Genomic DNA, 22,555 nt, shown 5'->3' on the forward strand with positions numbered 1-22,555 from the left:
AGCACCACATCACCATCTCCAGGCTGTGTCCTTGGAGCAGCCTCGGGGAGTGGGAAAAGCAAGTAGAGGCCACATTCCAAGGACAAGTGAGGAGCCTCTGATTGCCAGGGTCCAACTCACAAGTCAACTGGCAGTCACGGCCTCTAGATGACCTCTCCTATTATTTTATTTCAACGTTTTTATTTATTTTTGGGACAGAGAGAGACAGAGCATGAATGGGGGAGGGGCAGAGAGAGAGGGAGACACAGAATCGGAAACAGGCTCCAGGCTCTGAGCCATCAACCCAGAGCCTGACACGGGGCTCGAACTCACGGACCGCGAGATCGTGACCTGGCTGAAGCCGGACGCTTAACCGACTGCACCACCCAGGCGCCCCCCCTATTATTTTAAAGTGTTATTGAGATATAATTGACACATTATAAACTCCATGCATTTAAAGTCCACAGTTCAATGGTTTTCAGTACAATTATGGAGATCTTCAACCAGCACCATAACTGAATTCATTGTGGAAAAATGTATGTAACATGAAATCCACCATTTTTAACTATTTTAAAGTGTATAATTCAGTAGTTTATGTGCATTCCCTATGTTGTGCAGCAACTATCCCACTACCTAGTTTCAGAATTTTTCATCACCCGGAATGAGTGATTCTGAGTCACACATTAAGTGATTCCGAGTCACACATTAAGCAGTCACTCTCTGTTCCTCATCCTCCAGGCCCCTGGAACCTATTAACCTACTTTCCTTCTCAATAGATTTAACTATTCTGGATATCTTATATAAATGGAATCATACAGTGCATGGTCTTTTATGTCTGCTTCTTTCACTTAGCATAATGCACACAAATGTTCATAACCACCTCTATTTATAATATCCAAAATATGTAAACCTAAATGCCCATCAACAGATGGATGGATAAACAAAATCTGGTATATCTACACAATGGAATATTATTGAGTCATAAAAAGGAATTGTGTTCTAAAGAATGAATCTTGAAAACATTATAATTATAGAATATTTTACATGAAGAGTTTTAATTTTTTTTTCAACGTTTATTTATTTTGGGACAGAGAGAGACAGAGCATGAACGGGTGAGGGGCAGAGAGAGAGGGAGACACAGAATCGGAAACAGGCTCCAGGCTCTGAGCCATCAGCCCAGAGCCCGACGCGGGGCTAGAACTCACGGACCGTGAGATCGTGACCTGGTTGAAGTCGGACGCTTAACCGACTGCGCCACCCAGGCGCCCCAAGAGTTTTTAAGCAGAGATATAAAAGAATCCCGTTTACTTTAGAGAACATCTCATTGGCGACCAAATGAATGAATGTTCCCCCAGAGGGAACAAGAGAAGTAGGGAAAATAAGGACCTATGATAGATAGGGAGCTATTGCAGTAGACCAAGTGAGAAATAGTGTTTGTTTAGGTGAGGAAGTTGGCAATGAAGAGAGAGGGAAGCCAACACATTAGAAAGATGTTTAGAAATAGAATTATAAGGCCTTGTGCTTCATTGGATTTACAGAGAGAAATCAATGCAGGCACACAGGTGTAGAATGCAGCTATGTCATTTACTATAATGTGCAAGACCATGGAAGAAGGAGATTTCAGGGAGAAAATCAGTAGTTGTGATGTGATAATGTTCAACACCGTGTGTTAGTGAGGATGTGGACCTATGAGAACTCTCCTGTAATGAAGAGTAAACTTTATATATCGACTTCAGAAAACTGTTTAGCAGAATCTTCAAAGCACAAATATGCATGTAAAATACACTCCAGTAATTCTTCTCCTAAGTAAATGCTTAGCAGAAACAGTATGTATATCCACTGAAAATAATAGATATGGATTTTATTGCAGTGTTATTCATGGTATTCCAAAACTGGAAGCTACTGAAATGCCTATTGACAGACAAATGGATAAATTAATTATGGGCACAGATTATCGTTCCTGACTGACATAGACACTGAGGCCCTGCGCAGGTTAAAAGCTTCTCTTACATTACACAGCAAGTGAAGATAAAGTTGACTTGAGACCTGTCACTACGCCAAAATATTTCATTTTACTCACTATATCTCGCTGAATGTTCTCTCCCCTTTCTATGCTTCCTGCTGACCTACAGGCAGAAAACTGTAGCCAGAGGATTAGTCAGAGTCCTGTAGCTAAAACCTGATATGAATTGGGGCACAGGTTTTAGGATTCCTGGAAAATTATCATATTAGGAAGATCTAAATGATGTCAATTCATCCCCGTGACTCCACCCCCCCCCCACCGCCATGGCACCTACACTATAAAATAGCAATGAAATTGTCATTATCAAATGAAAGAATATTTCACACAGCGTAATCTTCCTGATATATTAGAGTGGCTGTCAACTGTTAAACCAGGCTGAACATTGTGCAAGGAATTTAAAACACTGTATCTTACTATTTACCCCTGTCAGCCAAACTGTTGAAATAGCACACAAATATTTAGGAAAACTGAAACCATTTTGCCTTCTCAAGGACTTTCACATTCTTCTACAATAAACCAGAGTTCTGAAAGTTCATCAAGAGTTCTGGAAGGAGCTATATTAAAAAACAGAAAGTGGTGCAGTTCGTACATTCCATCAGGTCCTCTCAGACTCCTCAGTCAGACGACCCCAGGTCTATGCCGTTCACACTGCATGGGGACTAAATTGATAGTCAATGGTTCAACAGTGTTGGCTCCAACCACAAATGACATTTGCCGGCATCTGCCTCTTTTCCCTTTCTCTGGTCTTCCCCAGGAATCTGCCAGGTTTTCTGCCAACAGATTTCCTCTACTCAAGTCTGCCCAGCCTCCCGCTGCTGTGCCTGCCTTCTCACCAGATTGGTTTTCTTTAATTGTATTATTTTTATGAACCAGAGCGGAGCTTGTTTTTGTCATCAGGTGTTGTATTTAGTAGGTATATAAAGGAGACCATCTCGCCGTGGGCCATTCCCATCTGGAGCATCTCCCTCATCTTGCCAGAAGCAGGCTTCCCCTTCCTCTCCCTTGGCCAGGCTTCTGATACGTCTGCATATTTCACACCTAACTCTTCCCAAACAGTTTCGGATGGTTAAGGAAATGGGAATGTCCCCTTTCCTTTATCCTTTTACATGTTTTTATCTACCATTTCATCTTGGATATGGTATAGTGTGTTACTTTCCTAGGGCTGCCGTAACAAATCACCATAAACTGAGAGGCTTAAAGCAACACAGATGTATTCTCTCACAATTCTAGAGGCCAGAAGTCTGAAATCAAGGTGTCAGCAGGCCTGTATTCTGACCCACGGCTCTGGACAGAACCCAATCCATGTCCTTCTGCTGGTAGCTGCTGGCAATCCTTACCCTTCCTTAGCTTATAGCTATGTTATTTCAATCTCTGCTTTTTTTAAAAACAATTTTTTAATGTTTATTTTATTTTTGAGAGAGAGAGAGAGAGAGAGAGAGAGAGCGCGCACACACAAGTGGGGGAGGGGCAGAGAGAGAGGGAAACAGAATCTGAAGCAGGCTCTAGGCTCTGAGCTGTCAGCACGGAGCCCGACGGGGCTCGAACTCATGAACCATGAGATCATGACCTGAACCTAAGTCAGACGCTTAACCAACTGAGCCACCCAGCCACCGCCCAATCTCTGCTTCTGTGTTCACACTGCCACCTTCTCTCTGCTGTCTTTGCATTCTCCTTTTCTCTACTGTAAGCATATTTATCATTATCTCAGGGCCATCCAGTAATCCAAGATGACCACATCTCTAGATCATATCGGCAAAGGTCCTATTTGTGGATAAACTAACATTAACAATTTCTAGGGGGCCACCAATTCAAGCTTCTAAATATGGTAAGCTCAACATGGCACATGTGATAGAGTATAACACAAACCCTAACCATCCCAGTTCCTGGTTAGTCCTGGTTAGTGTCTCTCCTTCCTGAACTCAATGCGCAACATTGTTACTCTTTTAAGCAAATGCCTTTACTTATCTATAGCTATACTCAATCCTGAAACATACTGGTTCCCCGCACTCCCCCCCCCACCCCGTCAAGATTCTGCCTTATATCAAAACAAGTCTAATCAAGTAGGTTTATTTTATTTTATTTTTTTTTAATGTTTATTTATCTTTGGCAGAGAGAGAGAGAGAGAGAGAGAGATCATGAGTGGGAGTGAGGCAGAGAGAGAGGGAGACACAGAATCTGAAACAGGCTCCAGGCTCTGAGCTGTCAGCACAGAGCCCGACACAGGGCTTGAACTCATGGACAGCGAGATCATGACCTGAGCCGAAGTCAGACACTCAACCAACTGAGCCACCCAGGCACCCCAAGTAGGTTTACTGTTTAAATATTTTTTTTTTCAAAATTTAAAGTTACTCGGAAACATACAGGTTAGTAAAAATGAGATCTAATCTATTTACATTGTTCTAGAGTTCTTTTCTACCTGATATAGGAAAGAGATCTACTATTAATGTGATGACAAAAATAGAAAATGCATACACATAAAGGTTTGAGGGAAGTTCTGACCTAAACTACATTGTTATCCTTGATCTGCGGTCATCTTGTTGACTGGTAAGTACTTACACAGTTCATTTAACTTTTTTTTTCCATAGAAAGTTTAGTGACTCCTAGAAATATTTATTTCTTTCCCTCTCTGTGGAAAACCTGACATGATCAGAACACTAGGGTTTATAATTTCAGCCACTTTCATAATGATTCTTTAACTTATCAGAAACATTGACTTTAATTTCCTTCTGAAAGCAGGTGACTGCTGAGCACAGCCCTATAAAGCTAATTAATTATGGTAATTGTGTCATATGATGCTTGAAAATGGGTGCTTCCAGAATTGCTGAGAGAAATGTGTCTTCATCTAAGTTCGGCAGGCTATGTGTGCACTTTCAATTTGTATTCTTCCATATCCTACCAGATAAATAATTTTCCTCCTAGAGAGAGAAACTGATAGAGGATATGGCACGCTCTGAGCTCCGTGATAGTCCAACCGCAGCCTGACATACAAATAGATTAATGGTCCACAATTTTCTGTGCATTGAAATATCTGTCACAAGAATAAATGTATACTCCCCCCTTCCATTTTATGCTCTCATTATAGTCCTTGTCAAAGGAAATTATTATCTATTATTACTTTTTTTTGGAAAAATATTCTGTTTTGGTGCAAAATGTGCCATTAGTGATAAAGAAAAATATAATCATATATTTTTAGATATAATTCCCTGAAAAAGTGTTCTCATGACAGAATATAAAAGAGCACAACAATAACACAAAAATACTCCTATTACCTTGGTAAATGTTAGAGCATATTGGCTTTAAAAAAAAGTCAGCCCCCTGTCACAATTACTTTGTGTTTTTAGCTTTTCTTTAGATTCCTGCTTTTTGTTTAGATTCTTTATATCTAGGCAGACGGCAGGTCTGTCGCACGTCATACCTATTCTTTGAATGGTATCAAGGAGGGCTCGGATTGAAGACACTCTGCATTTAGATGACTCCAGGAAGCACTTTCAGGAGCCTTGCTTCTTTTGTGGCAACTTGTAGAATGAAGAGCTTTCCCATTTACCTCCTTTGTTCCTGTGGTGTCTAACAGAGTAAGCTACAGATAGCAGGTGTTCAGGCATTTGCTAGCATTGAATCTGAGAACAGAATAAATCTATTTAAGTAAAAGAGAATTCGAGTTGGACCTCACTTGAGATTTCTGTTACACTCTTATGGTAAAATTTTGGCCATTTTGGCCTTCTGTAACAATCCTAGCTGATGCTGTTCTCATAGGAAAACAAATCTTATGTCCCCCAAATCAATGGGATCCACATGTATCTCAGTTTCTGGTAATATAAGGACAATATAGAAACAATTTTTTTATTTTTATTTATTTTTGAGATAGAGAGAGAGAGAGACAGAGCATGAGCAGGGAGAGGGAGAGAGAGGAGAAGACATAGAATCTGGAGCAGTCTCCAGGCTCTGAGGTATCAACAGAGAACTCAACGGGGGCTCAAACCCATGAACCATGAGATCACAACCTGAGCCGAAGTCAGATGCTTAACCGACTGAGCCACCCAGGTGCCCCCACATAAACAGTGTTTAAATCTTTTCTAAATACATAACTATACATCTTTCTTCCTGCTATAATCATTTAAAGTATTTAAAATTTTTTCAATGTTATAAATGCTATTTAAATATTATTGACATGGTTTTAATTCACTTCAAGTATCCTGAGAGATCCATCTCCTTTACTAATATAACTAGCCAATCCAGCTAGTTAAAGTATTAAATGCTTATGTTAAACTTCATTCCAATTTCCAACTACCTTTTAAGCCATCAGTGGGAGAAGTTATGCTTTTCCTCTTTTAGCTTCTTTTCAGCATCTTTCTGCAGTGGATACCTTACCCACTAGTTGGCTGCCCCCGTGGACAGCATCTGTTGCCCTATTCCATGCTTGCACAGGACTTGGCGGCTCTCCACATGCTTTCATAAAAAAATTCTCTTCATCAGAGTACACTCTAATAATCACTGCAGACTTACTAAAGATGATATAAAGTATACACACACCACCAAAAACTCAGGAGTCCTTCATATTTCCCTCAAAACCCCTGTTCAGTCCTTCTGTCAGCCAGGAGCTTCCTTCCCACCCCCCACACCCTTGAGCATTGCTCAGCTTTTTAGCTTGCACTGCCTTTTCTTTATTGAGGTTGATGGCTTTTTTTTCTGCTTTAAAATTCTTGCAGTTTTTTGTCCTTCGACAGAGTTATCAAAGTCATTTTCTCTGCCAAAAAGGCCCTTTCACACCAGTTGCTTGGAAGATAATATTTTCTCTATGTCTTACAAATAAACAGTGGGTACTTTTCCTGTTTGATACTTATGTGTTTATTATTTCCTAAAATTTTATTTCCAGTATAATATATAGTGTTATATTAGTCTCAGGTGTACAATATAGTGATTCAACAATTCTATACATTACTAGTGCTCATCATAAGTGTACTCTTAACCCTCTTCACCTACTTCACCCCATTCCCCCACACACCTCCCCTCAGGTAAACATCTGTTTGCTCTCTGTAGGTAAGGATCTATTTCTTGGTTTGTCTTATTTCTTTACTCATTTGTTTTGCTTCTTCAATTCCACACATGAGTGAAATCATAGGGTGTTTGTCTTTCTCTGACTTATTTTACTTAGCATTATACACTCTAGGTCCATCGAGGCTGTTGCAAATGGCAAGATTTTATTCTTTTTTATGGCTGAGTAATATTCTGCTGTATATATGCCATATCTTCTTTACCCATTCATCTATCAATGGACACTTAGGCTGCTTCCATAATTTGGCTATTGTAAGTAATGCTGCAATAAACATAGGGTGTATAGATCTTTTTGAAGTCGTGTTTTGGATTTTTTTGGTAACTACCCGGTTGTGGATTACTGGATCATATGGTAGTTCTTTTGTTAATTTTTTGAGGAACACCAATACCATTTTCCACAGTGACTGCACCAGTTTGCATTCCCACCAGTAGTGTGCAAGGGTTTCTTTTCTCTACACCCTTGCTCCCAAGTTGTTTCTCAGGTTTGTTTGTTTGTTTTTAATTTTTTTTTTAATTTTAGCCATTATGACAGGTGTGGCATGATATCTTATTGTGGTTTTGATTTGCATTTCCCCAATGATTAGTGATGTTGAGCATTTTTTCATGTGTCTGTTCACCATCTGTATGTCTTCTTTGGAGATGTGTCTGTTCATGTGTCCTGTCCTTTTTTTTTTTTTTTTTTTTTTTTTCATGGCTAAGACCCATTTATTCTTAATCTGAACAAGCCTGGCATCTGTAACTAGACATGTAGCTTCCATTTGCCTTCTTTCCTGTGAGTAGCTTTGCTCCATGATTCTACTGAAGTAAAAGTGCTTCTTAAACAGTCCAACAGCACTTCATGCAAATTTGAACCATGTGAATTTGAGATTTTTTTTAAATTGGAGTATTTACTTTTTTGTTGTTGAGTTGTATAATTTCTTTATATATTTTGGATACAACCCCTTATCAGATATGTTATTTGCAAATATCTTCTCTCACTCAGTAGGTTGTCTTTTAGTTTTGTTGATTGTTTCCTCTGCCTTACAAAGGCTTTTTATTTTGATGCAGTCCCAATAGTTTATTTTTGCTTTTGTTTCCATTGCCGCAGGGGACCCACCTAGAAAAATGTTGCTGTGGCCAATGTCAAAGAAATCATTGCCTGTACTCTTTTGTAGGATTTTTATGGCTTCAGGCCTCATATTTGGATCTTTAATCCATTTTGAGTTTATTTTTGCGTCTGGTGTTAGAAAGTGGCGTGATTTCATTCTTTTGCATATAGCTGTTCAGTTTTTCAACACCATTTGTTGAAGAGACTGTCTTTTTCCTATTGCATATTCTTGTCTCCTTTGTCAAAGATTAGTTGACCATATGAGTGTGGTTGTATTTCTGGGCTCTCTACTCTAAGTAGTGAATATTTTGATAAAGAGGAAGAACCACCATGTTTTCTAAGAATCAGAGCTTCATTAAAGTTCTAGTTTTATCACTTTTTTGTGTCATATTTGGTAAACTATTTATCTTTCCTAAATCTTAGTTTTCTCATTTTAAAAATTGATAGTATCATAACACCTTGTTATGTTTACTGTAGGATTTAATAATATTTGGAAAGCACTTGGGATATGTTTTATGTTGAGTGAAATAAGACCACGAGTGAGAATTTTTTAAAAGGTCCTTGTCCTCCATAAGAACAGTATTTCAGGAAGAAATATGGGGAATACATACCAGTCAACCACTGGATGACTATGATGTCTATAATCCCTAACACTGCAAACTTGAAAGTTACACCCGAGCAAAACCTAAGATCCTCTCAAAGAATTTTGTCAGTGAACATGGAAAAAGAGACTTTGGGATATTGAGAGAAAAGAGAAGACCGCGATATCCTTAACCGAGGGAGGTATATCTTGCAGACAAAAGTAGAAAACAATGACTGTTTAAAAGATATCGATACCATGCATTTGAAAGAAAACATATTACTATGAGAGATTTAGGATCTGCGAAGAAGCCCCAGGTTTGTCTAGCAGAGTAAAACATGAAGATATATAGTGGGGTTGCTGTATTTGTTCTGGGCAGTAAAATGTAAGTACCTCTTTGTCACTTGAGATGTTAACTTTTCAAGAAGTCAAACTTCTATTTATTGTGGAGGATGATTTGTTTTTCCTCGCATTGGCACAAAGCTCCCAATAAATAGAATAAATGTGCCTTCTGCACTGAATTTTAATTTGCATAATAAATGGACGCTTTGTCCAAGTAGTTAATTGATGTGATGCCTTGTTTTTACTATGTATAAAATCCTTTATACTCTGTTCCCATAAATATCTTTATTAATAAAAGAAAAAACAAGTAAAGGTTAATTTCAATTCCAGCAATATACAGTCACACCTGTCAAATAAAAATGGGAAGACAAGAAACTTCTCATTAAAATGAAATTATTGACATCAGATAGACATCTTTGCACATGCTACTCCCACTCTTACATGGCATGGTAGGAGAGGAGAGAGACTCAAGAAAGTGCCTCATGACTTCAGGGAATAGAATTAAGATCATAGCAATGAGATATTGGTTAAAGAAAACTATGTTAAACAAGTATTTAATTAGCCTTAGATGTTGTCAGCTTTCTGTCTGTGATGGGATTGAATGTGCAAGCCTTGTTTTCTTTAGGGAAAAAAAGAAATGCTGTCACTGATAATGCCACCCACATTTATCATTATAAACGGCTTACATTTGACTGTGTGATGATGTATGTAGGGATGTAAGCTTGAGCATAGAAGGGGCTTTATTTCTTACTATACTTCAAAATTTTCATTTTGAATGTTGGTCACCATATAGCAATCAAATCTGGACTCATTCAATTAGTAATGGGAAAGATGAAAAGGTCCAGGAGTTGGCATTTGAAATCAGACTTAGCTCAAAATGGAATCTTTATCTTTCTTTTTAACCTTTTGTTTAAAACTACAATTTTAGCTTTCATCGATTGAACACCAAGCCTATGTTACATATTTAAATGTAGATATACATATGTTATACACGGTATTTTATTAAATTTTTTAAACCAGTAATTCATATTTTAGTGTCATTTTAAAGATACTGAAATTGAGTCTCAAAGAGGTTAAAAAATGTGCCCAAGGCTGTCTAATGAGGAAGGAACATAAAAATCTGATTCACTTCAGCTATAACTCAATTATACTATTGAAGGAGGGTGGTCCACAAAAAGGGAATTTGCCACATATTTGGGAATTACTGCTTAAGGCATCACTTTTTGTATACCTTACCTAGTTGAGTCCTACTTATGTCAATAACTCATGTATTCACATAAAGACCACATGATTATATGAATTTTTGAACACTGTGTCTTATTTTTTATAGTCCCTTTGACAGTCTATGAGTTACCACTTTTTGCAATTCTCGTTGTTTTCCCTCTTTATTCTAATTTTATTTTTTTAAGCTTCTCAGTGTAGAATCCAGAATGCTAAGGTAGACAGAGAATCCAGGAACAGATTTCAGGGTCTGTGTATGACCCAATGTAAATGTCAACAGAAACAGTGTCAGTCATGCTTCAGGTAAAATTGTAAATAGGATTGTTTTCTTAATTTCTCTTTCTGCTGTTTCATTATTAGTGTATAGAGATTCAACAGGTTTCTGTATGTTAATTTTGTATCCTGCAACTTTACTGAATTCATTTACCAAAGAGTTTTTTTGGTGGAGTCTTTACAATTTTTTTTTTTTTTAATGTTTTGAGAGAGAGAGGGGGAGAGAGACAGAACACAAGGGGGGAGGAACAGGGACAGAGAGGGAGACACAGAATCCGAAGCAGGCTCCAGGCTCTGAGCTGTCAGTACAGAGCCCTACGCCGGGCTCAAACCCATGAAACGTCAGATCATGACCTGAGCTAAAGTAGGACGCTTAACCAACTGAGCCACCCAGGCACTCCTAGAATTTTCTATATATAATATCATGTCATCTGCAAATAGTGACAGTTTTACTTCTTCTTTACTTATTTGGATGACTTTCATGTCCTTCCCTTGTCTGATTGCTATGGCTAGGACTTCCAGTAATATGTTGAATAAAACTAGTGACAGTGGACATCCCTGACTTGTTCCTGACCTTATGAGAAAAGTTACCAGTTTTTCATTATTGAGAATGATGTTAGCTATGGGTTTTTCATAAATGGCTTTTATTATGTTGAGGTATGTTTGCTCTAAATCTACTTTGTTGAAGGTTTCATCATGAATGGATGTTGTACATTATCAAATGCTTTTTCTACATCTACTTAAATGATCAGAAGGTTTATATCCTTTCTCTTTTTGATGTGGTCTATCACAGTGACTGGCTTGCAAATACTGAACCACTGTGGTATCCCTGGAATAAATCCCCCTTTATCATGGTGAATGATCTTTAAATGTATTATTGATTCAGTGTACTAATATTTTGTTGAGAATTTTGCATCTATGTTAATCAGGGATATTGACCTATAATTTTTTTTTTCATAGTGTCTTTACCTAGTTTTGGTATCAGGGCAATGCTTGTCTCATAGAACGAATTTCGAAGCTCTCCTTTCTCTTCTTCTTCTTTCTTTCTTTCCTTCTTTTTTTTGGGGGGGGGGGTGGAATAGTTTAAGAAGAATAGGCATTAACTCTTTAAATATTTGTTAGAATTGACTTGTAAAGTCATGTGGTCTTAGACTTTTGTTTTGTATTACAGAGATCTTCGAAAGAGAAGAGAGACAATAGAAGGCAGAAATTTATTTGAACAAATAATAGCTGACAAATTCCCAAATCTGGGGAAGGAAACAGACATCCAGATCCAGGAGGCATAGAAGCAGGCCACGGAGATACAGCACAGAAGTAGCAGTAAGGAAAATGTGAGTGGCATGCAGAAGGGAGATTTCTTTACTAATCTCATGAGTGTGCTGAAGGGGCAGAGATCCCTGAGAGACTTCTCCAGAAACAAAGGAGTTGGTGGGCGTCATTTCCCACCCCCATCCACCAGCATAAACGCCCAGCCACCTGAAGGAACCAGCGAGGCCCAGACACCTGCTACTTGCTAACACCACACTTTAGCAGATCTGCCCCTCTAGCTAGGCTGGACTTAGTCCTAGCAAATTTAGGTCCCCTCCCCCAGAGGACAAGTGCAAACCTTACTAACAGAAACACCCCACCACCATGCATTTTGTAGATCCTTGCTCTTGGCAGACCTGACCACCCCTCAACATGCTCTTGACTGGGACCCATCCAAAGAGGTGCCACAAGCCTGGCAGTGCACAAGCAGCCCCGACAGTGGCCAGCACTACTCCGAAGGGACTCCAGTCCCAGGGACAGGGATGGAAAATCACACACACCACTCCAATTGTGGCCCCAGCAGTGGACAGGGGACAGACAGCTGCTCTGCTACAGGCCTCACCTACCAACAAAAGCTTCTCAGGAGACAAATCCTGCAGTCAGGTGCTACTGCATCTCTGGCAAATGCCTGGTCTGACACAACTCAAGACCAAGGCAGCCCAATACTGGCCCACCAACACAAAAGGGACCAAGCACTGCCCACAACAGAGAAAAAGAGGCATTGCAGAGGACTGGACTAATGGAAAAAGTGGCTCAGCCACAACAGTAGGGCACATGCAACTCACATAGGAATCACCCCCGTAGTGCCGGTTCTGGTGAACAGGGGACACTGCACTGCAGGACGCTATAGGACCTCGTCTTCATAAGGCGCTACTTTCAAGAGCGGGAGATGTAGTTGAAATTCCTAACACAGAGAAACAGATGCAAAGATCTAGACAAAATGAGAAGAATATGTCCCAAATGAAAGACCAGAACAAGAACAAAATCACAGCAAGTGATTTAAGTGAGACAAGCAATATGCCTGATAGAGACATAGCCTGATAGAAACAAGCAATATGCCTGATAGAGAATTTAAAGTAATCAAAAAAAAATACTGCATTAGGGAAAAGAGTGGAGGACATCAGTGAAGACACTTAAGGAGAAAACACAGAAAAAAAAATATAATCAGATATGAAGAACTCAGTAAGTGATCTTAAAAATGCACCAGGGTGTACCTGGATGGCTCAGTTGGTTAAGTGCAAGACTTTGACTCAGGTCATGATCACGTGACTTGTGGGTTCGAGCCCCTCATCAGGCCCTGTGTTGACAGTGTGGATACTGCTTGGGAATCTCTCTCTCTCTCCCTCTCTCCCTTCCCCCACCAAATTGTGTGTGTTCTCTCTCTCTCTCAAGATAAGTAAATAAACATAAAAAATATACACCAGATGGAATAAATAATAGACTAGAGGAAGGAAAAGAATGGATCAGTGACCTAGAAGACATAGCAACTGAAAGCAATCAGGCTGAGCAGGTGAAAGTAAAAAAAAAAATTATGTGAAATGAGAATAGACAAAGCATCGAGTGTGATAATATTTACACTGTAGGGATTCCAGGAGAATAGAGAGAAAAGGGTACAGAAAATTTATCTGAAGAAATAATAGGTGAAAACTTCCCAAATCTAGGGAAGGAAACAGATATCCAGATCCAGGAGACACAGAGAGCCCCAACAAAATCAACCCAAGGAGGTCCATACCAAGAAACATAATAAAATGGCAAAAAGTAGTAATAAAGAGATAATTTTAAAAGCAGAAAAAGAAAAAAAAAGCTGTTATCTACAAGGGTAACCCATAAGGCTATCAACTGATTTTTAACAAGAAACTCTGCAGGCCAGAAGAGAGTGGCATGATGTGTTCAAAGTGCTGAAAGGAATAAATCTGCAGCCATGAACACTGTATTCAATAAGGCTATCATTCAGAATAGAAGGATAGATAAAGAGTTTCCCAGGTAACAGAAGTTAAAAGAATTCATCACCACTCAACCAGCCTTACAAGATATGTTACAGGGAATTGTTTGAGTGGAAAGAAAAAGCTATAATTAGGAGTAAGAACATTATGAAAGGAAATAATTTTATAGGCGAACACAAACACAATAGGAGTTGTAGGGTATTCACTTATAAATCAGTTCAGAGGTTAAAGTACAAAAGCTATAAAATCAATTCTATCTGTAAAAATCAGTTAAGGGACTCACAAAACAAAAAGGTCTAGGGTTAAGACTGCATACCTGTAAAACTTGGGTGGAGGAAGTAAAATTTTAGTGCTTTTAGAATGGGTTCAAACTTAAGTAGCTATCAAATTAACATAGAGTGTTATATGCAAAAAATAATGTTATTATTTGAGCTTACTGGTAACCACTGATAAAAAACCCATAATAGATATACAAAAAATAGAGAAAGGAATACAAGTGTATCACTAAAGAAAGCTGTTGCAGAGAGCAAGAAAAGAAAGGAACAGAGAAGAATTACAAAAATAACTATAAAACAAGTAACAAAATGACAATTAGTACATACCTATCAATAATTACTTTGAATGTAAAGGTGACTAAATGGATAAAAAAGCAAGACTCATCTATATACTGCTTACAAAAGACTCACATCAGATGTAAAGATACATGCAGATTAAAAGTGAAGAAGTAGAAAAACATTTATCATGCAAATGGAAGTGAAAGAAAGAGGGGGTAGCAATACTTACATAGGACAAATAGACTTTAAAACAAAGACTGTAACAAGAGACAAAGAAGGGCACTACATAACGCTAAAGGGAACAGTCCAACAAGAGGGTAAAACAATTGTAAATATTTAAGCACCCAACGTAGGAACACATAAATACATAAAGCAATTATTAATAGACATAAAGGAAGAAATTGAGAGTAATACAATAATAGTAGGAAACTTTAACATCCAACTTACATCAATAGATCATTCAGGCAGAAAATCAACAAGGAGACAGTGCCTTTGAATGACATATTGGACCAGATGAACCTAACAGATATATTCAGAATATTCCATCCAAACACAGCAGAATATGTATTCTTTTCAAGTGTACAGAAAACATCCTCCAGAATAGATCACATAATAGGTCACAAAACAGGTCTCAATAAATTCCAAGAGATTAAAATCATATCACACATCTTTTCTGACACAACAATGTAAAAGTAGAAATCAATCACAAAAATCTTGAAAGACTACAAATATATGGAGACTTAACAACATGTTATTAAACAATGAATGGGTCAGCCAAGAAATCAAAGAGAAAACCAAAAACTACATGGAGACAAATGAAAATGAAAACATAATAGTCCAAAAATCTTTGGGGTGCAGCAAAAGCTATTCTATAGGGGAAGATTATACTAAACAAGGCTACCTAAAGAAGCAAAAAGAAAAAGAAAAACAAAACCAAAACTCAAATAAACATCGTAACCTTACACCTAAAAGAGTTAGTCAAAGAACAAATGCCAAAGATGGTAGATGGAAGGAAATAATAAAGATTAGACAGATAATAAATAATAATAATAAATTAATACATACATAAATAAATAAATAATAAAGATTAGACAGATAATATAGATTAGACAGAATAATAAAGATTAGACAGAATCCCAATAGAGAATTAAAAAAAAATAGACCAATGAAACCAGGAGCTGATTTTGTGAAAAGCTCAACAAAATTGATAAACCTTTACCCAGACCATTTAGAAGCAGGAGACAGAGGACTCAAATAAATGAAATCAGAAATGAAGGTGGATTGGGTGCCTGGGTGGTGCAGTCGATTAAGCCTCTGACTTTTGATTTCGGCTCAGGTTATGATCTCATGGTTTGTGAATTTGAGCCCCGTGTTGGGCTCTATGCTGAACTCGGATTCTGCTTGGGATTTTCTCTCTTTCTCCCTCTATCTCTGAAACTCCCCCTGCTCCCTCTTTCAAAGTAAAAATTTTTTTTGAGAGACAGAGCATGGGTATGCATGAATAGGGGAGGGAGGGAGGGAGAGGGAGAGGGAGAGGGAGAGGGAGAGGGAGAGGGGGAGGGAGAGAGAGAGAGAGAGAGAGAGAGAGAGAAATTCTAAGCAGGCTCCCCACTGCCAGCACATAGCCCAACGCTAGGCTCGATCTCATGAACAGATCTGTGAGATCATGACCTGAGCCAATTTCAACAGTAGGATGCTTAACCGACTGAGCCACTCAGGTACCCCATAAATAAATAAATTAAAAAAAAAGAAATTAAGGAAGAGAAATAACTGACACCACAAAAATACTAGGATTCAAAGATAATATTATGAAAATCCATATGCCAACAAATTGGACAACTTAGAAGAGATAGACAAATTCCTAGAAACATGTAACCTTCCAAAACTGAATTGCAAAGAAATAGAAAATATTAATATGCCAGTTATTAGCAATGAAATTCAATCAGTAATAAAAAACAAAAACAAAAACAAAAAAAACTCCTAATACTTCTTTAAAAAAAAAAAAACAGCTCTACTGAGGTATAATATACAGTGAACTGCACGCACTTAATGTATACAATGTGATGGGTTTGGACATATGCAAACATCCATGATACCATCACCACAATCAGAGTAATAAACATATCCAATCTCTCCCAATATTTCCTTGTGTCTCCTTGTGCCTCTTTGTTTTTGATTTTTGTTTGAGTGTGTACATGTGGTAAGAACACAACATTCTACTCTGCCATGTTATTCATCTTTTCCCTTGGTTTCTAGTCCCTCCTCACCCTCTGAACTCAACAAAATATTATTTATTTTTATTTTAAGTTTATTTATTTTGAGAGAGAGAGAGAGAGAGAGATAGGGAGGGGCAGAGAGAGAGGGAGAGACAGAATCCCAACCAGGCTCCACACTGTCAACACAGAGCCCAGTGAGGGGCTTGATCCCACGAACATGGGATCATGACCTGAGCAGAAATCAAGAGTTAGATGCTTAACTGGCTGAGCCACCCAGGCACCCTAAAACATTATTTCTAAAAGCCTTGGGGTATATATCTATCACAATTCTGGCTTACTATTTGTTCTCTTGTCCTTGCTAATCGATTCTCCTGCCAGGTCAGCTGGTCCAGGACCACAGTATCTGGGGAGACACACATAAGGAGACATCATCTAGGATTCACCCCTCAAATTAGAATAAAAAGTGGATATTTCAGAGCATGTTTCCCCAATACTAATTCTTAAGACAAGGAAACAATAGAACTTCCAAGAGTTATTCAAGTATCCATAATTTTTATTGTTTTTCTTCATTTACTTTTTAACTTTTATGTCTCCTTGAAAAAAATCAGAAATAAAATCTCCATTTTTTAAATATATTTTAAAAAAGATCTTCCTTTTTTTCCTTTTTCATTTTCAAACATTGTGGAGAATCATTCATAGAAGTAAAATTCTTAGGCAATTTCAATCTCTCCTAATGCCTATAAGTGTTTAAAGACTGCTAAGTCTTTTTGTAGCTCATGGGAGTGGAAAGTGGAAGAAGACTTATAAGCTCAAAGACAATGACTAAGAGGTTTCTTTATTAGCAGATTTGTATTTATTGAGAGTGGTACACTTTGGTGTATCTCCAGAATAAAGGAATGCCTATTCCTTGTTGAATTATCTCTGACTTTAGGAAAACACCACCTTTGCCAAAAAGCCCACTTCCGATGTACGAATCTATATAGCTTCACTTAATTTTATAAGGCGATAGTAATTTTCTTTCCTCTCTTCCAACTCAGGTAGTTCACATTGTCTATGAAATACTTTTGTCATTTATTCAATCATATTTTTAATAAAATGTTGACATATGTGTGTATTGTGTTATTGTTCTGATGTTCTAATTATTATTATAATAGATAGACATATAAAATATTTCATCTTCTATTTAATAGGTTTTTTTCTACTTTGAGTAATTTATCTAAGTTCATTGTGATTTGGTTTCATATTTGTAAAATTTGGACAACTTTTTAAATTAAAAAATATATGTGGATGACTCAAACTTCATAATGAATACAGTAGGAACGTCTTGTCTTAGAGTAAGTTATAAATTAAGCACTGAACCACTAAAACAGAGTCTTCTACAGATATTTTTATCTGTTCCTCGGTATTTCTTAAATTAATATTTATTTTTCATCCAGGATGCCAATGACAGATAACCATCCACTCATCTAGCCAGATTTTCAGTTATTTATCAACAAATGGAAAGTCTTAGGATCTTTCACACATATGTTCCACAAGTTTAATCAATATGAAAGACTATTTCATGCTTCATCATTTCATTTACCTGTTAACTTCAATTCATTTTAGGAATGAAATAAATATAATCACACATACACAACACACACACACACACACACACACACACACACTCCTTGGTATAGAGCTAAAAGATGTATTTGCACACGTTAAAAAGAAAAAAAAAACATGAGGGGGGCCTGGGTGGCTCAGTCAGTTGAGTGTCCGACTTTGGTTCAGGTCAGGATCTTGCAGTTTGTGAGTTCGAGCCCTGCATCAGGCTCTGTGCTGACAGCTCAGAGCCTGAAGCCTGTTTCAGATTCTGTGTCTCCATCTCTCTGCCCCTTCCCTGCTCATGCTCTGTCTCTCTCTGTCTCTCAAAAATGAATAAACGTTAAAAAAATTATTAAAAAGAAAAAAACATGAACAAGAATGTATTTAGAAGTAGTATTTGTAACAGACTCAAACTGGAAAAAATGCTAATGTCCATATAAACTATAGAACAGATAAATGTACTGTGGAATATTTGGATAACAGGATCTTCTACAGAAACGTTAATGAACAAACTCCTGGTATCCACAACACATAATAACATGGGTGAACATCAGGAAGGAAAAAAAAAACAAAAGAATGCATAATGTATAATTCCATGTTTATAATTTGCAGAAAGGTAAGACATAAAATACTACATTAGTATACTACCATGTCAATACTTTGCAAATAATAGAAAAATTAATCCAAGATGTCAAACATCGGGATAGTGGTTCCTTTGGCAGGCAGAAGGGGTACAGGTTGGGAATGGTCACAAAGAGCTTCTGGGATGCTGGTAATTTTCCATACAAGTGTACGTTTTGATGATGTGTAGACATTTATAATTGTGGTTTGCACACTACTGTGTTTGGATGTCATCCTTCAATAAAAATGGTAAGTCCTTTTTATCTGTTTTATTATATAAAGTTGAATTGCAACAAGCTAAAAGCACCAATGAAGTGTGTTTAAATGACAGTTCATCTCTTGTGAAAAACACAGGAGGTTCTCAGCAGAACTTACTTTTCCTTCAATGGCAATACTGCAGCAACTGTACCTGAGGCTGGGATGCAGTGTGGACAGACTGTCACCCAGAATCTGACAGCATACACCCACACAGAAAGAACTCCAGGCTGCTAAAGGAATTTCATGATGTAAACCAAAGAGAATTAATGTCTTCACAAATAAATAAAATACTAATGCAGTTTTACTACAGTTATTTGGTAAATAAAGAAATTGATATTTAAATACAATGTACTTCTAGGAATAAAATCATGCTTGGTGTTAAATGTGAGCAGAAATATGAGACTCTAATTATCATTATTTCTTCTTGTGTTCAGTGATTTATACACATTTTATTTTAAATGTCCAGAATTAATTACAAGTCTTACTCATTGATTTATCCCTTTTTCAGCAATTCCCTATTTTGGAGCCTCTACTACTTGTGACATTTTGTGCTAGGCACAAAGATGTAGAAATGAAAGATGGAGATGCTTTATTTAAGGAGTTTTCAGTGTAGAACGTTATGGAGAAGTTAAGTGGTTATTATAACGCAGTGCAATCTATCTGCTAGGATAGAGTAATTCTGAGTACATTATGGAAGTAAGGAAGAGTGGCCTCTAACCCAGAAGGAAGGGGTGGATCAGAACAAGGCAGAGAGGCTTTCTGACTGACAAATTGTGGTTAGAGAATGAAGCAGGGCATGCCCAAAGGCACTTTCATCATTGAGTTTATTCTATTAATTATTACTTATTTAGTACCCATCCTTCAGTAAAAGACTTGAAGGGATGAAGTTGGACTAATCTTTAATCACTGAAAGCTGCCATTTTTTGAAAGATGAAATGCCACAGATCCTTGAAAAACAGGGAGAGTAAACTTAATGTGGCCATTAAAATAGAGTCCTCCTAACAAACAAGGTCTCCATGAAGACAGGAAATTATTACTTAAATGGCTTCAAGACAATAACACTGTCTAGATATGAGATCAAGTTAACTCCAATACAAAAGGCTTGACCTTGTATTGATCTCATCTGCCTCTAAATCTTTACTGTTAACAGAACCCATGTTCTACTTGGTGGGCTATTTAAATAATTTACTAAGAGATCAAGTAACTCCGAAGCCATAAATGAGTGTACTAGGAGAAAGACATTTACAATGTAGAGCACAGGGGCATGGAGGGAGCTATTACTGTTCCAGAGAGTACATTTTTGTTTATATATATATTTTTTTAGTCCATGGGAACTTTTCATGCCCTCAATTACTGTCCTAATAAGCAAAAATCAGAATTTTTATCTTTGTGCCTTCACTAGCATTAATTGAGAAGCAGTGTTTGTACAAATCCTACATAGTTGCTAAACCTTTTCTATACACATCTGGGGCTTTAAAAAATGTCCATGAATTGATTAAAAGACAAAAGACAAAACGTAATAGGATATTTTATTTGTGGAAAAAGGCTTTCAGAAGTTCATTTAAGGGAGACTTATATAGTCTTATATAGTTTATATGAAATATAATAAAATATTCAAAATAAACTTACCCATGTAAAACTGACCTGAATAAGACTCAGGTATCAGAGAGTGGCTGTTTAGGGTGCTAGTAACCAGCAAGTAAACAGAAATTAAGAGGACGAGTCCACTGTGCAGCCTGGATGGGTCAGTTGACTGAGTATCCAACTCTTAATTTCGGCTCAGTCATGATCCCAGGGTCATGGGATGGAGCCCCGCATCAGATTCCCTCTCTCTCCCTCTCCTTCTCCCTCCCTCCCTCCCTCTCCCCCCCTTTCCTGCTCCAGCTCTTTCTCTAAATAATGATAAATAAAATAAAATAAAATAAAATTTAATTATATTTAATTAAATTTAAAAAGGTCCATAAAGTAAAAGAAAACACAGTGTCAAAGAGTCCATGACATAATATTTGCTTCATTTATTCATTTAAATATTTATTGCCTACTATGTTCTAGGTGTCTGGAACACTGTAACTATGCTCCGACCAGTCTTAAGCATTAACTTGATTCAAGTTAACACACTCCTTAATTGCTGACCTAAATCCCTTGATCTGTAACAGAACTAATTTTCTCTGAGATTTGCAGACCACTGGCCTTGAGGAGTGAAGGACCAGAACTTTCCCAGGCCAAAGAAGCCAGCAAGTGTGTTTGAAGACACCGCAGCTTTCTGATTAGCCCCAGCAAAATGTTTTTCTTTTTATAGTTCACACAAAAGATTTTACTGAACTCCCTTTGTGTATCTGTAGACCCGGCCCTCCTTTGTCAAAAGAACAGAGTACTTCTCCTGCACATCATGAAGTAAGAACTGACCCCCTCACAAAGCCCCAGAACACTAAGATAACGTTTGTAGCTGGCATCATCGAGTCTGCATGTAACCAAGATATGTTGGGGGCTCCCGGGTGGCTGTCTGTTGTGTCTGACTCTTGATTTCAGCTCAGGTTATGATCTCAGGGTCTTGAGATCAAGCCCTGTATCAGTATGTGCACAGGGCGTGGAGCCTCCTTAAGATTCTCTCTCTCTCCCTCCACTGCTTGTGTGAGCACAAAAACTCTAACTAAACAAAAAAACAAAACAAAACAAAAAAACAAAAACAAACAAACAAAAGACACATTGCAAGCCACTGCACTCCCTTGGCTTATTAACTACCCTAAATCCCTTTAATAATACCTGTGCCGGGCAGAGGTCTGGACTGGCTTTTGGACAGGAGTCCACCTTTTCCCCAGGTTGCTGGCCTCTTAAATAAAGCTCAAATTCCTTTCCAATCAAAAACTCTTCTCTTGAGTAATGGCCTTTTGAGTGAAGGGCAGCCAAACTTGGGCCTGATAACAATACGTCAATAATAAATCTATAAAGATCCCTGCCCTCATGGAACTTACATTCCACTGGGAGTAGACAATTCCCAACAACAATCTAATTTTCAATCTAAGTACAGCATCAGTGATAAAGAGTGATAAATACAGCTATATTGCGAATGCACTTTGTACTTCTATTTATGACGAATTGGAAATCATCAGACACCTATTCTGCAAAGGCCCTTTGCCAAATGGCAAGAGGGATGAAATGAGACATGGGTTGGACACAAAGGTAGATTTTCTGGGTGGCACAAATGTCTATACGCTCAAAGTTTTGAAGTTTTGGCCTTGATTGAAACTCCTGCTGGCTTTTGAAGACATACTCTTCATAGTGAAATAAAGCAAAGGTTGTTTCTCTCCCATCAATGAAAATATATGGATATATGATACAACTCTTCCACCCACTATTTCCAGTTGGGCAAACACACAGGCAATATTTCACATGTGTGAAAATGTATGTGTAGGATAAAATCCAGAAATTTGAATTGTGGGACAAAAGGTGCTTTGAATTTTAAATCTAAGGAATTTATTCAAATTTCCTTTGGGAAATTTTACAACTTTAT

Source organism: Herpailurus yagouaroundi, unplaced genomic scaffold (assembly GCF_014898765.1).
Source record: "Herpailurus yagouaroundi ecotype Mexico unplaced genomic scaffold, PumYag 140, whole genome shotgun sequence".
Taxonomy (NCBI): domain Eukaryota; kingdom Metazoa; phylum Chordata; class Mammalia; order Carnivora; family Felidae; genus Herpailurus; species Herpailurus yagouaroundi.